This window comes from Delphinus delphis, chromosome 17 (genome assembly GCF_949987515.2).
Source record: "Delphinus delphis chromosome 17, mDelDel1.2, whole genome shotgun sequence".
Taxonomy (NCBI): domain Eukaryota; kingdom Metazoa; phylum Chordata; class Mammalia; order Artiodactyla; family Delphinidae; genus Delphinus; species Delphinus delphis.
Window position 1 is genome coordinate 6,455,879 of NC_082699.1, and position 24,338 is coordinate 6,480,216.

The following is a 24,338-nucleotide window of genomic DNA, read 5'->3' on the forward strand; positions in this document are numbered from 1 at the left end:
TAAGGCACCCTTTTTGGTATTCATATACCAATGCTCTCAGGCTAGTTTTAAAATCTTTTATTTTGACTTTACTTCTTTTCTTTTTAAATAACTTTATCCACTGTTATAGAACAGATGGAAACGATTTGATCATAAAATCATCACTGCTAAATAGCCTATCTTTTTATGCACGATACGAACACCTTGAGAAACTGAACTGACCTCACATTTTGGGCTTACATCTGCTTTTCCCACACTGTGTCAACTTAATCATGACAAAACCCACAAAACCTCCCTTATCTCAGGGAAGTGGCCGATGTTAATTATACAGGTTTATCTTCTTTTAACCATGGTCTAGGAGAGTCGTTTTGCTACTTTATCACAGCTCTGATATTACAAGAAATGGAAAATTCATGCCTGCAAATATTGTTTATGAATATGGGGTAGGTCTAGATGCATCTTTTATGAACCTGGAACATTCGGCTTTGCATCTGGTAGCGTGGAGAATAACATATCCAGCCCTGCACTGTGGGAGACGTCCAGATTACTCTATTATTACAATGGTTTCGATAACTCTATTGACTTTTCAGGCACCTGTGTCCTCATAAACGGTTCAAACCTCACTGATAGCATTTTATTTCTATGACTTTGGAGAAGTTAGAGATCATTTGAGCTAGTTGGGTTTCTAAAAACATATAGGAACTAAATGCAAGGAAAGCCTTAGAAGACAAATTTGTTCGTGCTTTATTTCACTGTTGCTGCCCTTTTAAGAGACGACTCAGCTACGGAGAGCCTGCGATGGCTGCCGTCAAGTCCAAGGCTTCCCTTTGGAACACATCCCTGGCTCACTCTCTGTTGGTCTCAAGTCACCTCTTGATTTCTGGTGGGATAAATGTAACTCTTCTGTAGAACTTAATGCATAAACTGATTAACCCACATTAGTCTTCCGTATTTTTATAAGGAGCTCATAATTATATCTAACATTTATGTTCTCCAAGTATCTTTGAAATCTCCTATCTACTTTCAATCTTGCCCAGGCTACTCCATTGTTTGAAAGGATTGGATAGGAAAAGATGACTTGGCTTTTAGTACAAAAGCCACCGGAGAGCCTTTGGAACATTCATTCGTGCACTTGTGTCTTTTGACACTCACTCAGTAGGTGAACTTATGCAGAAGAGAGCCGTGTCTAATGGGACTGTCTGATTCTATTTATTTTTTGTTATCATCTTGCAGGGCTGTTTTTGGCATGCAGTCATTTAAGTCGCCAGTCTCCAAAAAACTGGGTAATGCCACGCGGGTAATTTCAAGTTTTCCCTAAACACCCAAACACTGACATTTTCTATGTGTTAACTTGGGTTTTTGTCTTTGAGAACAACTAAAAAGGAGAAAGCTAAAGGAGAAGTATCTCTCCTCTAATCTAGTAATTTAAATGTCTTTAGGTCTTATTTAGTTTTATTCTTTAACATTAATTTAAATATATTTGGGTTTTATTTCATTTCATTACTATTTATGCAATTTTTACTCCTTGCCATAAAAGAGTTTTGCACATTTTAATTTAGGTCTTGATGTGTGTGTGTTTCGTACAAGCCAAATACTAACAATTTCATGTGTGTCTTTGGCTGAGAATCAGGAAACAGACATTTGTCTCAGGATCCTGGACTCCATTTTCTGGAGCCCCAAAGAACTCCCCTTGAAACAACTGTCTGGAAGCTTTTTGATCTTACAATGTTATTGATAAAATATTTAATCAGCACCCCAATATATTTTTACATACTTGTCATCTAACAGTTTCCAAGTGGGCTTAGAGATGCTGAAATGCCCTTCCCAGGGCCCGCAAGGCTGTACGTGCACTGGCCCCTGCTTCTGCTCAGCCCTCCTTGTTGAGTGAGTGAATTCATGCACCCGTCACTGTAGTCATAGAGCACTTGTATTATAATCACAGACAAAAGCTAAAAAGATGACGTAACCACAGTGAGGTACCACCTCATAGCCATTGTGATTTTCTGCTTTTTTTCATAGCGGCTGTCCTAAGTGCTAGTGAGGATGTAGAGAAGTTGGAACCTTTGTGCCCTGCTGGGGGGAGTGTACATGGTGCAGCTGACAGGGAAAACAGTCTGAGGTTCCTCCAAAAATTACAAGTAGCATGACCACACGATCCAGCAGTTCCACTCCTGGATACATGTTCAAAAGAATCGAAAGCAAGGACTCAGACACTTGTACATCCATATTCATAGCAGGATTATTCATAATAGCCAAGAGGGGAAAGCAACCCAAGTGTCCATCAGTGGATGGACAAACAAAACGCGGTAGATACATACAATGGAATATGACTCAGCCTTTAAAAAGAAGGCAACCCTGACACATGCCACAACATGGATGAACCTGGAGGACAACATATTAAGTGAAATAAGCCAATCACAAAAAGACAAATGCCATTATGATTCCACTTATATGAGGTGCCTAGAATATCAAGTTTATAGAAATGGAAAGTAAAAGGTTCCTTGTCGGTAGCTGGGGGGAGGGGAGAATGGGGAGGGAGTTGTTGAATAGATAGAGTTTCTGTTTTCTAAGATGAAAAACTTCTGGTGATTGGTTGCACAACAATGTAAAAATACGTAACACTGCTGAACTGTATACTTACAAATGGTTAAAATGGTACATTTTATATTATGTGCATTTTATCATAATAACAAAATATAAAATATTCAAGTTCTTAATATTTTTTCCTGCCTCCAGTGGATGAGTTTTACTTACCTCAGTCTGGAGGCCATTGGTTTTACAGTGTGTCCACAGTAAGCTGGTGATGGACGCACAGCCGCACCCCCAGTTCCCTGCAAGAAGGATGGGCTGCCCAGCTGCGGGGAGTGTGCTCAGTGGACAGTCTGCTGTCAGCCACCCTGGGACCTGCCTGCTGTGGACAGGCACCTGGCTGGGGTGATGTCCTTCCTGGGGCGTCGGTGACTGACTGTGACTCGTCGGGAAAGCCTGGCCCTTTCAGCTGGATGTGGGTCACTGGCAGTCAGCCCCCATTCCAGACTTTCCCGTACTGTGGCCAAGGCTTCTTCGTCCAGCCTGCATTGTGGTTCTACTTCTTTCTCTGACCAAATCTACTTCCACTTCCTTCCTTTCACAGGTGTGGATTGCTAACAAACAATTTGCACCCAAACTCCATCTCGGCATCTGATTCTGGAAAAGTGAACTTGCGACACACATCAAGATGCTATTAAGGATGGGAGAGGGCTTGGAGGAGGGATGGATTGGGAGTTTGGGATTAGTAGATGCAAACTACTATATATAGGATGGATAAACAACAAGGTCCTACTGTAGAGCACAGGGAACTGTATTCAATGTCCCATGATAAATCATAATGGAAAAGAATATAAAAGAGAATGTATATATGTATAACTGAATCACTTTGCTGTACAGCAGAAATTAGCACAACTTTGTAAGTCAACTATATTTTTAAAAAAAGATACTATTAAGGTTAATGTAACCTGATTCTTTAATTTCTAAACATAAGTGAACACATTTTTAAGTTACTTAGTGAAATGATGAAGGCCATTACATTTGAAGAATAAAACAAGTTGGAGTTCTGAACAGACAAATTAAGGCCTTTTCGGATTAAGAAACACACACACATGAACCAAACTAACATTAAAAATAATGCCACAAAATGAATACGAACCTTTGCTCTGTTGAACTTGCAGTGTGTGTACTTCACGTAAACCTATTTTATACAAAGCAGGTATGAGCAGACATTAATATTTGTATGCTTCTCCCAGGAGCATCCTCCCACATTGTAAACGTAGACAGTGATCAACAGGTTTGAAAGAAGAAGAGTTACACATAAATATCCTAAGACAATAAATAGGTTGATCCATCATCAGGCTAGTTCGTAGTTATGGGGAGAGTAAGATAAAATGTGCAGGAAGGGGCTTCCCTGGTGGCGCAGTGGTTGAGAGTCCGCCTGCCGATGCAGGGGACACGGGTTCGTGCCCTGGCCCAGGAAGATCCCACATGCCGCGGAGCGGCTGGGCCCGTGAGCCATGGCCGCTGAGCCTGCGTGTCCGGAGCCTGTGCTCCGCAACGGGAGAGGCCACAACGGTGAGAGGCCCGCGTAACGCAAAAAAAAAAAAAAAAAAAAAAAAATGTGCAGGAAGGCCAAGGTGGGTGCTACCAGGTAAATGAATAGTTACCCTTTAAATATAGTTATTCCCTTTTGAGTAATTAGAGCTGTATCTCTGGTCCTTCTCTCTGCCCCTGTGAAAGCCCATGGAATCTCAGAATTTCTATGAGAAATTCCACAGATTCCACAAAAAGAAATTCTATGAGGAATCTTTCCAAACATTACAGTCTCTGCAAATGTGTTTTGTGCTCAAATATAATTTAATTTCTACCTCACTTTGGCTTTACTTATCTGGATCTTCTAGGACCTTCCACAGTAGAACATTCTTAAACATAAACGTATTTAAAACCTTCAAAAACAGAAGTCAGTTGTTTGTGATCACCGAAGAAAGAAGAGATGTGAAATGGTTTGTGACAACCGAATTAATTCTATTTCCACTTGGCCATGGAAGGAGCTAAAAGCTCAGCCTCCCAAGGTTTTCTAAACTGTGATAATGATATTCACTCAGCGTGCCACATGTACTTTACTAGGGTCATCTCAGCATTTCTTCAAAACAGCCTGCAAAGAAGGAATCATTGTCATATGCATTTTACAGTAAGGAACACACAGCTTGGAGGATTTAAACAACTTGCCTAAAGCTACAGGGGAAGGAAGTGAAAGAAACAGGAGGGAACCTAAGTGGCTGGCTTGAGAATTGGAGATCATAATGGCCCTGCCTGTTACAAGTGAATGTAACCAGCCAGTTCAATTAACTGTTTAATTGATGGTTTACATTGTGTGAACTGGTATTTTAATGAAATGTTCTGAATCATGGAATTGTATTACTTTGGAGGATAGACTTTTAGTTAAAAAGCTACAAGACACTTCAATCAATTTAAGATCTTTTTCCGTTAAAAATAAATGTTGCAGCCTTATTTAAGGAAAAAAATATCCAGACCAGTTGCAGTAAATGAATTGCTTTTTGGATGACTCACCTAAAGGAGAGAGGGGTGAGACATCAAATGATACGTGTGATCATCTAATCTCATCTACTAGGGAGAGAATGATTCTAATTTCCTGAACTTTGAAGTTTACCCAACTGGTTGCCAGAAACATCACTGTGGAGCACAGAAATGGCAAATACATGCCATCTGTCCTGCCTGTCCTCCCTGCTATGCCTGTGGCAGACAGTACTAATAGATCACAGCACCCATGGAGCCCAGATGTGGTCAGGAATCTGTTTCAGCAGAGTCCACAGAAACCCAACGACTGGAAAAAATTTTAGTGAGAGCAAAACTTTTAGTTCTCTAGGGACTGAAAAAGGGAGTCACTTGAGAGACTGGAAAAAGGGAGTTCAAGGTGCAGCTCTGGGTCTATGAGGCATTTCTAATAAGTGATTTTTTTCAACACCCCTGAACAGTCCCAGCTTCCTCTTCTAATCAGGCTTTTAAGGAAGAGAGGTTTTAGGAAAGGGCTATTCTCTCCCCTTCCCTTGAGTCCTTGTTAGGCAACTGGAAAATTAAATAATACAATCTCACTTAGATTGATAGAAGCTCAATATATTGGTCTTCTGGCCAATACACTTGCAATGGTAAAGGAAATTTTATCTGCCATTCAGATTTTACGAACATTTATGTGCCAGACATGTTAGATGATTTCAGAATCACTGGCTCTTGGAAACACACAATTGCACTGTTGGTTTCTTCATAGAACTCTACAGGCTAACAGGGACAGTTACTTTGAAACAAACTTTTTGGCAAACCTCAGATAACAACTCACCAGAGGTCCCTTTGCTTATGAGTAGGAATGGACTGTGGCTAACAACTAAATGGAAATAAATGTTCTCAGCAGGGAAGAGTCATTACCAATTTAATGAACCAGAGTTCTGTTTATAGCTCTGTGAAGGATCATAATGTGTAAATCTAAATGAAACACCATGGCTTTGATTTTAAGTGTTAATATGTGAAATATTACTCTCTTCCTAACTTTAAAAGTAAAACGTATAAAATTTGAATGTGTCTATCAAGTTTACTGACAGGCAATACACAATGAGAGACCCCAACAGAAATGCAAACAGGGCTCTAAACAGTGACATTGCAGGATCTGGGGTCCACGTGAATCAGCAATGTTTCATCTGTTATAGGGTTGATGGCTTTAATTAGCAAATTACATTTAAACATACATTTATATACACTTGAATACGACACATCTTTTAAGTTGTAAACCAAAGCAATGAAAATGTCCTTTAAGATTGACTGGAAAGTCTCTCCTCAGAGTTCCTTCTATTGGACTCTTCATCAACCCTCCTTATTTGTGGCATTTTCCATTGACTGACTGTAAACTCCCACACGTGGGGAAATGCCGGCCCTGTCCACTGCTGTCCTCTCAGAGCCTAGTTCCATGCCTGGTCCATACTTGGTGCTCAAGAAATATTTGTTGGATAAATGAACAAATGACTTTTCGAAAAGTCTAGCAATTGAACAAAGGCTCTTGTTTAAGGACTTCTTTTCCTATAATTAATGAGTTTAAGTTCCTGAACAGTTCATTTTTTTAATTAGTAAATTCAATTGTCTGATATCCAGGGGAGTTCTACTTCAGGTGAACTCAATCAGCTATCTAGGAACTGGGACCCAAGTACTTTTGGGGATGGGAAAGATTTTCCAGGTGGTCCACAGACAAAAACACTTTAAGGGAATAACATTTGGATGTTTGATTTCCACATATGCTCTTTCTCCTAAAATTAATTTTCCTGAGAACACACACGCAAATCACCTCTATGGTCATTATCATGTTTCTTCCACTTTATAAAAGAAAAGCATGTTCTCACTCAGTGTGAATCCTGCCTAGAGTGGAGAAACTCTCGTGATGGTAAAACCTATGATCCAAACCTTAGGGGCATTTCTGAGAGTGAAAGTAGGCTCTATACGTAATTAACTTGGGACAATTAACATTGACAAAGGTGTTTTGAAGATAACTCAATTAAAATTCCCATCCCCCCTTCTGAGAATACTGGGCTAAAGGGACCACTTAGTGAAAGAGTAGCAGGTAAATTAATAATCACTTAGTGTATATTGGTAAAATTTTTAAGGTATTCTTGCCAGATATTGATCAAGTAAACAAATATAATGAGCTAGTGGTTTCCAAACGTTTGTTAGAAAAAAGGATGATGTAATTGAGTTGTCCGTGGATAGATCAAAAGAGATGTGCAAACACGTTTATAGCAGCATTATTCATAATAGTCCAAAGAGTAGTTAACCCAGAGCTCCATCAACAGTAGGAAAGATAAATAAATGGTGACATAGGGATACAATGGAATCCTACATAGCAATGAAAAAGAACTACTGCTACATACAACATGGATGACTGCTGGGCTGCAATTGCAAAAGCTTTGTGTTGCCCAGCCTTGAGACTGAAGAAAGAGCCCGGAGACAGCGACAGAGACAGAGACAGAGACAGGCTTGCTGCACGGGGGACCTTACACAATCTTGGAGCGACACCCTACCGCTTACAGCAGATGGCAGGCAGGCAGGCGCACGGGCGGGCGGGCAGGTCATGGCAGCAATCTTCACTACTCGGGGGAGAAGTATGGGGAATTGACGTCAGATGGACTCAGTTACCAAAGGCTAATTAAGCCCTATAATTAAGAGGATTGGATAGTCATGTGAGTGAAGCAGGGCCTGGTTGAGCAGGGAATTTACAGAGAGCTAGAGAACAGTCATCTTGAGTGGCCTGACCACACAATGACTTTCACAGACACAGTTTCAGAGGGTACATACTCTATGATTCCATTTTTATGGAGTTCATCAACAGACAAAACTGGTTTGCGGTGTTAGAGGTGAAAATAATGCTACCTTTGGGTGGATTATAGTAGGCTAGCAGGGGGCACAAGAGAGACCTCAGGATAGATGGAAATGTTCTATATCTTGATCTGGGTAGTGGTTACATGGGTCTATCTGTATTTAAAATTTCACTGAACTGTGCCCTTGAGATTTGTAAACCTTATTGAAGTTATACATTTACAAGAAAGAAAAAGAAATGGATTTATTTGATCAATAAAGGTGTGCTTATATACAATGCTAGGTGCTGCTGTTACAATAATGAAGTTTACAGATAGGATAAACATACTCTAGTTAAGCCCTTCTTTGGCCATAATTACTAACACCTACTTGCATTCCCCAACATGTGCTGGTTTGGGTGATAAATTACACTACTGCCCTATGTTCCAGTTACCTATCACTATGTGACAAATCACTCCCCAAACTTAGGGGCTTAAAAGAACAATAATTTTAATATACTTCCTGATACTGTAGGTCAGGAATTCAGGTAGGGCTCAGCTGGGCGATTCTTCTACCTCTGTTTGCCTTGAGCGCAGCCCTTTGTGGTGCTCGACTGGCAGACAGGCTCAGGAGGCTCTACTCACAGGCTCTAGCGTTTGGTGGGGAAGCTGGGAGGCTGGGGTCAGCTGGGATGATGGACTGGAGTTCTCCACGTGGCCTCTCCAGAGGGTGGTCTCAGGGTAGTCAAACCTCTAATGTGGTGTCTGGCCATCTGGAAGCCACATGCGCTTCTACGACCTGGCCTTGGGAGTCACACAGTGTCTCTTCTGACTCACTCTGCTCACGTTCGAGAGGAACAGACGTAGGCCCTGTCTCCAGTGGAAGGAAGTCAGAGAATTTGCAGCCATTTTTAAAAAACCACAATGCCAAACTCATAGACAGGATCCAAGGAGACTTACCAATTCTACATTCTCAATATCTTTTGCGTCCTTTCCCCTTCTCCATCTTTAGTGTGACCTCATTAGCTTGGATTCTCAGTCTCTCATCTGTACCATTAGATGATGCCCTTAGTTGGTCTCTTGTTCCTGGCTTCTCTCCCCTTCATTTGATCTTGCTGGATGTTAACTAATATTCAATTTTGTGTCTGTCAAGATTTTGCTAAAAAAAAATTCATAACAAATCCCTCTTTATTTCCTAACTAAAATCCAAGCTCCTTTGCCTGCCATCAAGGCCCTTTATCACCTAGTGCTAACCTAACTTCCAAACTCATCTTCCATAGGCCCTTTCATGTGCTTGAACATTCAGCAAACATCCCTTTTTAATTTCTCCCCTGCAGTACCCACCCTTCACCGCCTCAGTATGAACTCACAGAGTTTCTTCTGTCTGAAACGTGTGTCTTCATCAGCCTTCCCACCCCTCCCCACTCCCTCCACCCTCACCCAAATCTCACAGTTCTGTACGGTTCTGAGGAAACGCTTCCTCCGTGATGCTTAGTTCATCTAGCAAACATTTATGGCGGGGCTTCTTGTCAGGCTCTGTTTTAGGCTCTGGAAACACAGGGGGACAGGCAGACAAGGTCCCCAACCTCACAGAGTTTACCAGTCCTTATTTGGAAGTAATCTTGTCCCTTGATGTCTCATGAAAATTCATTGGTTCTTTTCTTATGCTACTTTCGGAGGTGGTGTAAATGGAGTAGCTAAACAGAAAGGTCCTGAAACTGTGTGAACTTGAGAAAGTTTCTGACCTTCTCTGGGCCTCAGTTTTCTTTTCTGTAAAGTAGGGATACTAACTGTACCTGTCACATAGTTGCCATAAAGTTCAAACATGTGATTAAATATAAAACACCTAGAATAGAGTTTGGTAAACAGTAAAACTTAAATAAGTTTTAGTAATTATTATCATCATTATCGTTCTCAGTTATATATATATTTTTTTCCTCTTCTGCCCCATTAGATTATAAACTTACTGTTTTGAAAGTGGGTAACATATCTTATGTATTTATGGTGTTTTGAAAAGAGTGTGAGCTTTTAAGTCAGGCAGAGATGTTTGAGTCCAGCTCTGCATCTCACTAACTGTTAGACCTTGGGCAAGTTACCTTTCTTTACATTATTGTTTTCATATTTAAATTCTGAATAATAATACCTAACATAGAGTTGTCATAGGGATTTAGTGTGGTAACATATGTAAATCATCTGATCCCTAGGATGTGTCCCCCAAATGACAATGATGCTAATGATGATGGTGAGTATAATGAGGATGATGCTAAAATTATAACTCTGCCAATTCCTCAAACCCCCTCTACTTAATACGATACATAATTTAGTAAGTATCACTTTGGACAGCCCAATGCCTTTATAAACATCATTTTCTCTAATTAGGATTATAATATGCTTAATTAATCTCCTTTTTTCATTCACTGTAAATAGTAGATGTCTTTAAATTTGAACCCATATAGTTTTGCCTCATGTTTTAAAATAATTACGTAGCATTTGTTTATATATGTGTACCATAATTTAATCACGCTTACAAATGAATATTCAAGTGTTTCCAATTTTTCCCATTATACGCCACCCTGTAATCAAATGAATTACATACACACGTTTCCACCCTATCATTTCTTTAAGACAAATGATCAGAAATAAAGTTATTTGGATAAAGGAAATATGCTTACAGATTTTATACATATTGATATGTTGCCCTCCTGGCTAGTTGAATCTACCATTATTCCCCCCAGTGGGGGCCATCCCTATTTTAGACGTTTTTTCAGCATGAGACTTTGATCAAGAATTTACATCTTCCTCAAGATTTATTTTTTCATTTATCCTTTTAACCTGTCAATATATCCCTAGTAACCCAAGCTTTAAAAAAAATGCATGTGTTTTTATTTCCTCTGGACTATGGGCTTCTTGAGGGAAAAAACCTTCATTCTTTTTGGTTGTGTCCATGAGGCACTGGTCCACTTCACTGGAATCTAGAGTAAACACTTCTCTTTCCTCAGCAATTCTTTGCTGCTTTAAAGTTGATCCAGGCCTTAAACAAAGTCACCTATTCATTTGTTAAAGAGTGGGTGAGGCAGAGGTTTTCAAGTGATTAGAAATTAAACTTACATTTAGCATTTCCTTTCCTTTCAACTGTAACTCCTTTTCTTTCCTGCTGGTATTTCCCAAGTAGAATAGATTTAGAGGAGCTGAATGCTGCACCCACTGCTGCAGAGAAGGACAGAAGTGGGATGAGGAGGGGTAATCTGAGAGGTTGCTGGGCAAGCACAGAAGTGACTATCTCATCTCACCTAACCAGCCAGACAGAAACCCTGTGCCCAGTCAGTGTGTTAGAAAAGATTTCGGCAAGCGTGGTTCCAAGAAGAAAATCATCTGGGGCAAGAGTGAGAGGAGGTGGCCGGTGATTACTATTAGAAGGTTTGGAGCAACATACGAGAGAGATGTGGTGCAGGAATACTTTCCTGCGTGCTGCCCTTCAAATGACAGTGGTACAGAAAATCATGTCGAAAATAATAAAAGAATTAGAGAAGCTTTCATATGAAAAGCATGAAAGGTTAAAAGAAACCCACTACATTCTAAAGCAATCATTTGCCACTTTAAGTGAGTTCAATATCCCAAGTAATATCTCAATATCCCAAAGAATTACATCTTAGCTAATAATAATGGTGCTTGAAAAAGCTGGAGGTATCACACTCCCTGATTTCAAACTATACTACATAGCTATAGTAATCAAAACAGTATGGTACTGGCACAAGAACAGATGCATAGATAAATGGAACAGAATAGAGAGCCCAGAAATAAACCGACACTTATATGGTCAATTAACTTATGACAAAGGAGCCAAGAATATACAGTAGGGAAAAGACAGTCTCTTCAATAAAGGGTGTTGGAAAAACTGGGCTGCTATCTGCAAAAGTATAAAACTGGACCACTTTCTAATACCATATACAAAATAAATGGATTAAAGACTTAAATGTAAGATCTGAAACCATAAAACTTCTAGAAGAAGACTTGGGCAGTACACTCTTTGACATCAATATGAGCAATATTTTTTGGATCTGTCTCTTCAGGAAGGAGCAACAAAAGCAAAATTAAACAAATGGGACTACAACAAGCTAAAAAGGTTTTGTGAAAACCATCAACAAAAAAAAGGCAACCTACTGAATGGGAGAAGATATTTGCAAGTAATATATCTGATAAGGGGTTAATATCCAAAATATATAAAGAACTCACACTACTCAATAAAAAAAAAACCCACAATAATTCAATTAAAAAATGGGCAGAGAATCTGAATGGACATTTCCAAACAGGACATACAGATGGCCATCAGACACACAAAAAGATGCTTGACATCATTCATCATAGGGGAAATGCAAATCAAAACCACCATGAGATATCACCTCACACCTGTCAGAATGACTATCCTCAAAAAGAGAACAAATTACAAGTGTTGGGGAGGATATGGAGAAAAGGGAACACTTGTGCACTGTTAATGGGAATGTAAATTAGGGCAGGCACTATGGAAAACAGTATTGCGGTCCCTAAAAAAATTAAAAATGGAATTATCATAGGATCCAACAATTTCACTGCTGGGTATTTATCTGAATCAAACAAAATCACTCATTCAAAAAGATACATGAACCCCAATGTTCATAGCAGCATTGCTCAGATATGGAAGCAACCTAAGTGTCCATGAACAGATGAATGGATAAAGAAGATGAGTGACGGAATATTACTCAGCCGTTAACAAGAATGAAATCTTGCCATTTGCAACAACATGGATGGACCTAGAGGGTATTTTGCTTAGTGAAATAAGCAAGACAGAGAAAGACAAATACCATATGATTTCACTTAAATGTGGAATCTAAAAAACAAAACAGAAACAGACTCTTAGATACAGAGAACAAACTTGGTAGTCACCAGAGGGGAGGGGTAGTGGGCAAAGGGCAAAATGGGTAAAAGGGATTAAGAGGTACAAACTTCTATTTATAAAAGAAATGTCACAGGATGTAATGTACAGCATAGGGAATATAATCAATAATATTGAAATAACTGTATGGTGACAGATGGTTACTAGACTTATTGTGGTGATCAATTCTTAGGGTACAGGAATGTCAAATCACTATGTTGTTCACCTAAAACTATTGATAATATTTCATGTCAACTATACTTCAGTTAAAAAAATGGTGCTTCCCATTTTATACAGTGCCGAGTTGTAAACTGGAGGCCCCTGGGCTACACTCAGCCCTCAAATATGTTTGGCTCATACGTCATTGTCCAGATAGTGTTTGTAAAAATTCTTAGTGGTTACTCTGATTTAAAATCGCAGACGGGCTGGCTGTTCACCAAACTACTTCTGCTTCTTCCTGGGCACACGGTTTGGTTCATTTCTCAGTCTCCATTGCAGGAGTGAGTGTATGTCCATGTGACCGAGTTTTAGCCAATGAGACATGAATGAAAGTTATGGGCACCTCTTCCAAGTCTGAGCTATAAAACCAGCCGTGAGTGGCCCTCCCAGCTCTTTGCTTTGCCCTATATGGAAATATCCAGGGCAACCTGTTAAAGATGATAGAAACCTAGTAGCCAGTTTCCCTGAATGACAGTGTGGAGCAGAGCCTCCTTACCCACCCTTCCTCCTGCTAGGACCCGAACCCAACCTGGACCAAGATTATGTGAGCAAGGAATCCATTTCTGTTATGTCTGATCCATTAGGTGTGTTGAGGCGTCCCCACCGTATCATCCATCCCATGATTTGGTGGGCAAGTCTGAGTCGGCAGCAACGAAAATATCCCAACCCCTATTAATCATGGAGCATGAGATGAAAACAGTTCCTAATATTGACTTTTAGTTGGTGTTTCAGTTCCTAAAAGTCCCTGGACATCCTAGAATAATTAGAAGAATATATTAGGACAGAGCAAACACAGATGATTCTACCCTTTCAATAATTTTCTTCAGTGTTAGAATAAATTTTAAAATGGAAGAAAAAAGTCCCAGGCCTCTTTCTCCTATAAAATCCTAGATGTTTCATCTATAAGAAGGTTTATGTATCTATCTTAAACATTCTCAAGTCTCAATATACATATTGAGACCCTATTATGTGCCAGACTTTATACCAAATTTAAAAATGAAAAAGGTTACAGACACAAGGCAAAGCACTAAGACCAACGAGGACAATTTTACAGAAAACCAGGAGGAATTGTTCTTTACAACAGAACAGAGAGACAAAATGCAAGTTTTAGAACAACCAAAGAAACAGTCCAGAGAGAGGAAGCAGCTTTAGTAAACCATCGTATTTGAAAATTTAATTTAGACATAAAATCAAATTTCTTAGCTCAGTCTCATTGCAATCAGGTGGTTACTCCAGGGAGACCTTAAAGTTCCTCTGGACGATCGCTCATAAAGCAGTCCATGTAAGTGGTGGGGCATAAAAACCAGGTGGGTCACGAACGTGCCAGAAAATAGGTTGGTTCTATGGATTCTCTCTTTCAGTTTTAGGAGGCCTTAGATTTGTGCGTTTAGGGGTATATCAGAGTTCTCCAGAGAAACAGACCCAATAGGATGTGGGGTATGTGTGTATGTGTGTGTGTGTGTGTGTGTGTGTGTGTGTGTGTGTGTGTGTGTGTCTGTGTGTGTGGAGAGAGAGAGAGAGAGACACAGAGAGAGAGATTGAACTTATTTTAGGGAATTGGCTCATGCAGTTGTAGAGGCTGGCAAGTCCCAAACCTGCAATGTAGTGTAGACCCAGGGAAGAGCTGATGTTGCAGCTGAAGTCTGAAGGCCATCTGGGGGCAGAATTCCTTCTTCCTCAGGGGACCACAGTGCTTTTCTCTGAAGGTCTTCAACTGATTGGACGAGGCCCCTCGACGTGATCCGCTTTATTCAGTGTCTACTGATTTAAATGTTAATCACATCTAACAAATACCGTCACAGCAGTATCCAGACTCGTGTTTGACAAAAGCCTGGGTATCATGGCCTAGCTAAGCTGACACAGGAAATTAACCATCACTGCAAGGGGTGTCATTTTCCCTCAAGTAGGACTGTCACTGAGTGAAAGTGGAGAGGGCTGGTGCCTTCAGGGTGATGAGCCTCTGTAGGAAAACAGCACCTGCTGTGAGGGAGAGTCAGTGGCCTCGAGGAGGATTTGGGCATAGGGACACCCAGGCTGCCCCCTGTCGTGATCAGAGAGAATAAAGCTGGCCAAGAAGTAGGAGGGCATGGAAAGAGGACAGAAGTGGGGGGAGAGCAGGGCATGAAGGAGGTGCACATTCCATTAAGTCTTTTACCCACAGAGAAGTAAAAGAACGAGACGCCCTAGAGTTGATCCAACAGTTAGCAAGTCCCGTCCTCAGACCTCCTGGGCTTCTGAACGCCTTAGGCCTAGAGACTCCTTCCTGGGATGGGGGCAACCAGTCAGCACCATCGAGAAGAAGGGTCTCTAACTGAAGGGCTTCTGAACCAAAGAGTTCAACTTGTTGCCTAAGAGAAGTGAGGTCATGGCAGGTCCACCACGGGGCTGCTTGGGGTTTCGGCCTCCTTGTCACACATCAGTTGCTCTTTCTATCCTGGTGGGTGATTTTAGCCACATGTAGAGCTAGAGAACCGGATCTGTCCTGAGGTTGGGAAGCTGGACCTTGCTCCTTCCCACACCCAACACCATCAATCAGGATATTAAGATTGGATAATCCTTTAGTCAGGGCTACTTCCCTTAATCCGTAATCCAATTAGACCCATTATTATTCTATAAATTTAAATTTTCCCTTTGTGTTAATTTCAAAGCTTCATAATGGTTAGCTTTAATCAAAGACATTAATAATGAATGTTAAATAGATATGTTTACTTCACATAAGTTCTTGTCTCTTAGAATTACCGTCACCAAAATATAACGTTCATGTCTATTGATGTCTGTTACTTTTTAATACATCTCAAAATAAATGTCATGTCACATGAGGCACCCAGAGAAAAACAAGGTATCTATGTATGAGTCTTTTAAAAAATTAATTAATTAATTTTTGGCTGCATTGGGTCTTTGTTGCTGTGCACAGGCTTTCTCTAGTTGCAGCGAGCAGGGGCTACTCTTTATTGCGGTGCGCGGGCTTCTCACTGCGGTGGCTTCTCTTGTTGTGGAGCACGGGCTGTAGGCATGCAGGCTTCAGTAGTTGTGGCTCGCAGGCTCAGTAGTTGTGGCTCACGGGCTCTAGAGTGCAGGCTCAGTAGTTGTGGCGCACGGGCTTAGTTGCTCCACGGCATGTGGGATCTTCCTTGATCAGTGCTTGAACCCATGTTGCCTGCATTGGCAGGCAGATTCTTAGCCACTGCACCACTAGGGAAGTCCTTCCTTGGCCAAGATTGTATCACATCTTTCAAACCCAGTCATCACCGTTCAGGGGAGGGGAGATGTATGGCCATGTGGAGGAGGGGTGGCATTTCTCCCAAATCTGGTTTGTGACAGAAAAGAGGGAGTGGGGGGATGACTGTTATGTAGGAGGCCAATGATGCCTGTTCCCCCTTTGTTTGGACAGCTGAAGACAAACAGAGAGTTAGGATACGAGTGCTATGGAGTTCTTATAGGGAATTATTTTTCCCCCAGCTCTGTAGAGCATGAATTTTTATGTCAGAATTCAAATATAATGCTCTGGGGCAAAGTGGAGGACACTGGACATTTAGGAAGAGAAGATGGGTCATCTGAAGTGAACATTCAGGGACCTCATCATTGCATTAAATCAGCCCTGCTAAGGACTGTACGGCCAGGGCCTGGGACGATTTCTAGTGAGTCAGAGAGAGGACTGGTGATTTTCTTTTATCTTCAAGCTGTGTAGTTATGGGGCAAATGTTGCTTTAAAACAGGTGTACACACAGACACAGACACACACACACACTAAAATATTAGAAGTTATGGTAAATTGGGCTCTGTCCATCAGGTGTAATACACTGAACTGTGAAATAACCCCTATCCTTTCAGATCCTAGAATTTTCCGTTAAGGCCAAGGCCTGAGCACCATAGGCCAAAGCTGAATAAACTACCAACGATCAGGCTGTGAACTGAGCGACGAGTGGACGTGATGCTTGCCTCCTCTAACCAAATGAGGACCAATAAGGAAGTTGGTGAAAGATCAGCTGTAAAATAGCTTCAACCACCGAGAGAGTGAAGGTGTCCTTCTGGGAGAGGGTGGCTCCAAAGGGCAGTGTTGTGCGGGCTTTATCGCCACCAGAGTTAAGCAGTTGCCTGGTTTTGGACTCTGGACTCCAGTGAAATCCCTCACACCTTATCAGTCAGGTGCAGCCAAGGCAGTAGGATGTACATTTTAAAAAGGAGGTATAATTCTAAGCGTTGTATAATCGCTATGATTTGCCATGAACAGCCTCCTAAACAGACATAGAAAGTAAGGTGGCCTGTTTATACTTTCTGTCTGAAGTCTCTTAGGTCCATGTTCTGATGTACATAAGCTTTGTATATTTCCATGGTTATTATGGTCTTGAAACCTCTTTAGACCTTTGATTAACTGATTCCTCATGAATGGCAAAAAGATACTAATTTGATTCAATCTAGAATATGTATAAAAATATAGGTATTCATCGTGCCATGAACAACTGAAAACATACCTCATTGCTGGCGAAACACCTCTGAGAATAGAAGGAAACATCAGAGAAGCGCCACTTCAGGGCTGGTTGCCTCTGGCTGATGGTAATGCTGGTTACATCTCAGACTATGTTCACAGGCAAAGGTCTCAATACACCATACAGGTAAAGGATGCAGGGGAGAAAAGGAAAGAACCAATGTAGAAATCACTGAAATGTCAACTATTACAGGAATAAGAGAAAGACTAGGAATCATCAGAGGATCTGGATAAAGGATGGTCCAGAGAGGTATGGGGAGATAAGAAGAGAAAACAGTGTTTTGGAGAACACACGCCTAGAAAATTCTAGAAGGACTGGCAGTCAGCTGTGCTGAACCCAGCCCTGGGAGGAGGATGAAGGTCAGCATTCCCTTAGCCATTGATTCATGAGAGAGGATTATTTGTGGGGCGTGGTGCTAGAAGCTAGGAATACAAAGAAAATCCAAAACATAACTTACCTTCGCATAACTTCCAATATGCTGTGGGAGAGAGATGTGAAAATATTTAAATGCAATGAGGTAAATGGCACAATAAAATTATGTGAGAGGAGGAGGGCAGGGAGAGAAGGAATCATGATGGTTTCTTGGCAGAGGTGAAAGGTAATATGGAGCTAAGTCTTGATGAGGAACTTCCATGGAGAAAAGGGAGGTACAGGTGTTACCGATGAAGGACGCAGGTAAAGGAGAGGGGTCATGAGGTCGCGGTGCTTGGGGAGGGATAGTTGAGTGGGCTCAAGAATATGAGGTACATGCAGCTGCAAAAGCCAGCAGGACACAGATCACAAAGGGTCATGTATAGACGCTACATGGAAGAGATTGAATTTTATCTGCAGGGAATGAGTAAGGTGCCACTGAAAGACTTTTAAGTAGGAGGAATTTGAATGCTTCCTATTTTACAAAGATCCCTTAAGTGACACAAAGGGATGGATCAGAATGAAGGGATCGCCAGCAGGAAGACCATCTGCCTACTGCAAATTCTGAGTGAGAACGAATGAGAACTATAGCTGAGGCAGTCGCAGTGGGATGGAGAGAAAGCATAGATCAAGAAGGGCTTTGGAAGGTTACAGTTAATTTTAGTGAACATTTCATTATAGGAGGTGAAAGAGATAAGAAGAAAGAGACAAGGTGGCTTCCATGTCTTGGTTTGGGATCAATGAGGAGAGAGTGAAGGATGAGAAATGAGTTGAGGGCCATGAGAAAACCAGCAGATTTTAAGAAGGATGGACATAATGAGTTCAGTGTTGTATAAGTAAGAAAAGGATCACCATTGGATTTGTTGATTGGGAAGTTCATTCGTGATGAGAGAGAGACAAAGACGGAGAGACAGAAACAGTCTGAGAAAAGCAGAGAGGTACAAAGAGCAAAAAAAAGGAGAGAGTGAACAGGAAACTCTGGGCAGGAAGGACTCTCTTTCTCTAGTTTATTGCATATTTCTGGCACTTACGATAGTTCCTTCCTCACTGTGTGTCTCCCCTAAATCTTGAATGGAACTGAGAAAGAGGAAGGGTTAAACCCCAATTAGGAAGTGGGCTCAGCCCTACCAGAAATACTTGCCAAAAATTTCATGCAATTAAAAGAAGAACCGACAGAGTCACTATGGTATCATCTTTTAAGAGTTACTCTAAGGAAATAAGATCACATAAATGGTATTTGGAGATTTAAAGTGATGAACATCTGGCCATTATTTTAGCCCAGTGTTAGTATTAAAAATACAGTGGATAATTTGGTTGTCGTTGTTTAATAAGTGAAAGGTTGATAGATTCAATTGTCCGACAGCCCATGACAGGCCACTTGTGAACAACTTTGTCTTTGAACTGATGCTCAGAAGTTGGCCTACATTTTAATATAGAAATGACTCGGTTCTCCAGACTTGGTTATAATTGTTCCTGGAATAATTTCTAGGATTGGAAAAAACTCTATGTGGAGCAGATGTTCTAATGAAAGATTTTTGTATCCCTACAAAACTACCTCTCGTCCTCCACGGCAGGGGTTCTATTTAAGGGAGAGTATGAATGCAGAATGGTTTTGAAAATCAGGCCCCCGAAACCCAGAAAGTACCCATATCAGCTGAGTTAGATTTACATAATAGAAACCCTAGAGAAGATAGGCATATAAAACTTCATCTGCTGTAGTGGAGTTAACAGACTTTAAAAAAATTGTTTTCTTTAGGGTCCCCTGAGATTTTTTTGGTCTTCATTAATCTCACTGGATATTACCCCAGAAAGATAAGGCTACTTAATTCTTTCACAAGAAAATAAATGAATTTAGTGATTTTTTTTTTTAACAGAATGATCTTTTTATTTTTTTGGCCACATGCATGACTTGCAGGATCTTAGTTCCCCAACCAGGGATCGAAGCTGGGCCTGCTGCCGTGGAAGCGCTGAGTCCTAACCACTGGATGGTCAGGGAATTGCCCAAATGTAGTGAATATTTTTATTATGTTGGGTTAACCAAAGAGTTTCCAGAAAAAGATTTGCAATATGGTGCACAATCTGTAGGTGGTAGGAAGAGGCATTAGAGGGCAGGACAAGATCATCTGGGTTCAAATAGCAAAAAACAGTGTAGGAAGCAGGAATCCCAACCTGTTCTTACTCTTCTGTCACTAGTGGTTTGCTGTGTGTCTCTTGAGCAAGGATTTCTACTAAATTGACAGCATAACAGGGAAAACTAAAGAAAGACCTGTATGTGCCCTCTGCATATCTGTAGTCAGAACGTCAGCCCAGTGAAGGCAGGAATTACGTCTTTGATTTGAATCTCCAGTCCCCAGTACAGCAAGGCAATGGGACCAGAAGACTAAGGGGAAGAATCTGAAGGGGGTTAAGGGGTTTCCAGCTTTATTCAGGCTTAGCTTGGTTTTTGTTGAAGGATTTAGATATTATTGCGATGACGAAGTAGATGTACCCATCAACCCCTCATTCTATGCAGGAACTTGTAGATTCGCCTGGGGAGAATCTCCCGGGCAGGAACAGGAACAAGAAAATACGTTTAATTTTCTTTTCTCAAACTCCTGCCTGACTCAAACTGCCTTTTATAAAGAATTCAAAGCAGTTCTTTCAAATTGCAATGTTCGTTTTTCTGTACTTGCCCTCATCATCAAGGAAGCTAATCAGGGCTTCCCCAGTGGTGCAGTGGTTGAGAGTCCGCCTGCCGATGCAGGGGACACGGGTTCGTGCCCTGGCCCGGGAAGATCCCACATGCCGCGGAGCGGCTGGGTCCGTGAGCCATGGCCGCTGAGCCTGCGCGTCCGGAGCCTGTGCTCCGCAACGGGAGAGGCCACAGCAGTGGGAGGCCCAAGTGTACCGCAATAAAAAACATAGCCACATGTGACCCCCCCTGCCTGGACATAAATCCCACCTGGCACCTCTGAGTCTTCCTTTCGGTGGCTGGGCCTACTGCTGTGGCAGTCTTCATGGTGGTTGCTGAATAATTCAAGATATCCCCCCGCCCACCCCGCAAACCGGCCCCAGCACCTCCGGAAAGCCTCAGCGGAAACATGCCGGCACACTCCTTTCCTCTCCACTCCCTTACAGTCCTCTGCTTCTTCCTGCGTCAGGCTCATCACGGGCCATTCCTGTCACTTTTACTGTTCTTCAAATCACTCACCTGTTTTATGCACGATGGTGGAAAAATGGTCGAAGCAACAAATGTAAATTTTCCACCTCACCATTTTTCTCCCGGGACTCCTGGGGTTCTGGTCCTAGTCTGGTCCTTCCCCTCGCCAGGGATATGTTGGCCTTCCATCGCCCTGGAACGTTTTAGAGGATAAGTATTTGCATAAGTACAACTGAATGGCACTGCGCTTTCATCATTAGAACACAGAACTACCTCCTGCTGGAATTTTCCTTCCTCCTCCTCTGATTTCCAGCCACACGGTTTAGGCAGCTCAGAGACAGTGGCGATCCCTCGAGCAACCAGGATTTTGTTGCCCTCAACCAGTGAGGAGCCATGTAGACTGAAACCTATCAACTTCAAAACCCGATCATTTCTCCCCTGGTTTATGAAGGCAAAAGAGAGACAGAGAAGCTTGGGTTTTCCTCGTTCCTTAAATGACAAGCTCGGGTTCCCCGAGGAGTATAAGCTCTCCTGCTTTGCTCGCTGACTCCCTGCCTGATGACAGGATCATGCCTAGGGATAAGAGGCTTCTTCCCACACCCCGTCATTACCCACCCAGCTGTGATGGGACTCAGGGTCCTGGGGCGCAGACGTCCCGCCTGGCGTAGTCAATTTGCTGCTCATAAAGAGACCAGCTCCCCTCTTCTCATTTCTTTTTCCCTCTCTCTATTTGCAAAGCTAAAATTGTGAGTGTGTTGGGATCAAGATAACACGTTAACTCTAGATCCTAGGATAACGTAAAAGATAAATTAGAAATTACTTGTGGGCCACATAATTTATGTTGATCCCAAATTGCCAAAACAGTCCTTTTCAGATATGGGATGGAGTCCTTTTGTGATAACTCAGCGTGGTGGTAGGAGTCTTGCTACTGAAAGTAATAGCATCGTGTGTCGACAGCTCTCCAAAGCAGAGCTTCCAGGCCGTTCAGCCACTCCTCCATCAGCTTTCTTTTCCTGGACGGCATCTAACTTCTTTACTTTACCCCTTCAAGGAGATTAGCCATAGCCAGTCTTCCACGAGCTATGATCTTGGCCATGTGGCAAAATAGACGGGGGAACTCCGACTTGAATGCAAAGCCAGTGTGAACTAACCTTTAGGCATTTCCTTTCTGCGGTTTGTAAGATGATGTCTACTCACCGAGTGAGAAAAAATACGTTCTGTTTGCAATGGGATGCTACTGGAGTTTACAGAATGTCCAGAGAGTAACCAGGAGAAAGTCACATGAATCTTTTAAAATTTTTTGTTTCAAAATTCCCTCTACCCTCCCCATTGTTGGTTTACCTCTGAGACTAGGGCTCAAGGGAAAGTCAAACAGCAAAATGAAAGGGATGTTCAAGAAAGCCCCAGAGGCTTTAAACCAGAACTCCGACGATTCTTCCAAAGTAGGAGCAAACTCCGGTCCCACAATACTCAAAAGACATCCACAAATGAGCTGCCTTTGCGAGGGCGCTGCTGGGATGCGGAGCAGTTGTGCCCTGCTGGGTGACGTCACGGTCAGCCCTGTGGTCTAGGTGTGCAGCGTCCACGAGCACCTCCTGGTCGCCCGGTCCTTCCCCAGCAGTGCGCACATACAGATATTTTATGTCCATTGTCTTGTTGCACTTTTGGTGCTATTTGTCTTCGAGTGAAATGAAGTCATAGATGGGAATACACAGAAAATACCCAAATTGTTATGGAAATAGAAAGTTTTAATATAATCAAAGGCAGATAAGAATGGAACTCCCAGATTCTGTTGGTGGGTGTTCTGCGCCATCTTACTGTCTCCTGACAGGCTGGACCGGTAACCTGATTCCTGTTGCGTTGATCTCTCTGTAGAGAACACTGTCCCTGTTCCTACCGGTTTGCCAGGCCGGGTGGCACCTGGCCACAGCCTCCTATTCTTTATGGAATCCACCAGAGCCTGATGGCAGGAGATATCCTGGTGTGTCGGGCCGGGGGGAGGCGAATCCCAGCAGCTCTAGCACTGCTGGGGGCAACTCAGGAGATTCTGGGCCATTTCTCTGAATCTGCTTCTCAAAAAGCATCTGTCCCTTCAACAGTCTTTCTGACAGTTTGGGACGCCCAATCGCCATTTGCAGGTGGGACCCCTCAGGAAGCTAGAGAGCGAGAGAGGAGGGAGGGAGAAGGCCAGACACAGAGGGGTCTTGCCGTGAGTGGTCACTTTGATCTATCCTTTCCTAGAATCTCAGAGTTCCTTGCACATCATTTCTGAGGGCTGTTCCTGGGCACATCTCTAAATTATAAATTTGTATTAGGTACATAAAAGCTATGGATTTGGGGATGGACTGCACTCTGCAGGTGAGAGGCCTCCGTTTTCCTTCTCTTAGAGGTTAGCTTGTATCAAACTAGTTAATCAAACGACATCATTCATCACACAAAAGAGTAATACCACAGGAGCAGGTGATTTCAATTCCCACACTGCCCTTGGAGGGGGAGCAACTCTGAATAGCTAGGGAGTGGGGAGGGCAGGGCAGGCCACATTTGATGCACGTGGTTTTGCAGCTCGCCTTGGGTTGGGGGGTTCAGGCCTGTGGGCGAGAGGCAAGGGTTTACATCTGCGGCCACAGGATCCGTGGGGTCAGTGCTAACACCGTACCTGTGTAGCTTTTGTTCACAGTCCCTTTAGGTATTCAAGATAGACCAGGATCCCGTATGGCAAATCCTATGTAATAAGTTCTGGTCCTCGAATTTCATTCACCTAGTTTCAATTTCAATACGAGTGGACTGTGGTTCATAATTTAAAAGGAAGGATTTATGTGCACAGAACAATTTCAAAAGTGGACTCTTGATCTCTTATTCTGTAGTGTCTTCCTGCCCTTCAGCTTACAGGGCTTTGCAGGGGATAAGAAACTAGACCTTGAAGGGTACTTTTTGACTTGTCCAGAGGGCTACCTTTCTCACTGATCAGCTTTAGAGAATTCCCGTTGTCAAACGGTCAAACTTTGGTCCAATCAGAAGCCGGAGGGACAACCCTCCAGCAAAGAACGAAAGGTCAAATATGAGACATATGTTCCTTCCCAGCAGTACCCAGCCAAAGAAATGAGCGAGGAGGAGAGATGCACCTGGAATTAGGTTCTGGGAACACAAAACTAGGCCTTTGATGTTTGCATTATCAAAATGCAATGGAATCTTCCTGTTTTCTGGCTGGACCTCTATAGAGGGACCTTTCCTCCTTGGAGCTATCTGCAGATCAGGTAGGTTTCCCCAGGTGGATGACAATAACTGGATAGGTTTTATTTTCAGACATGATTAAT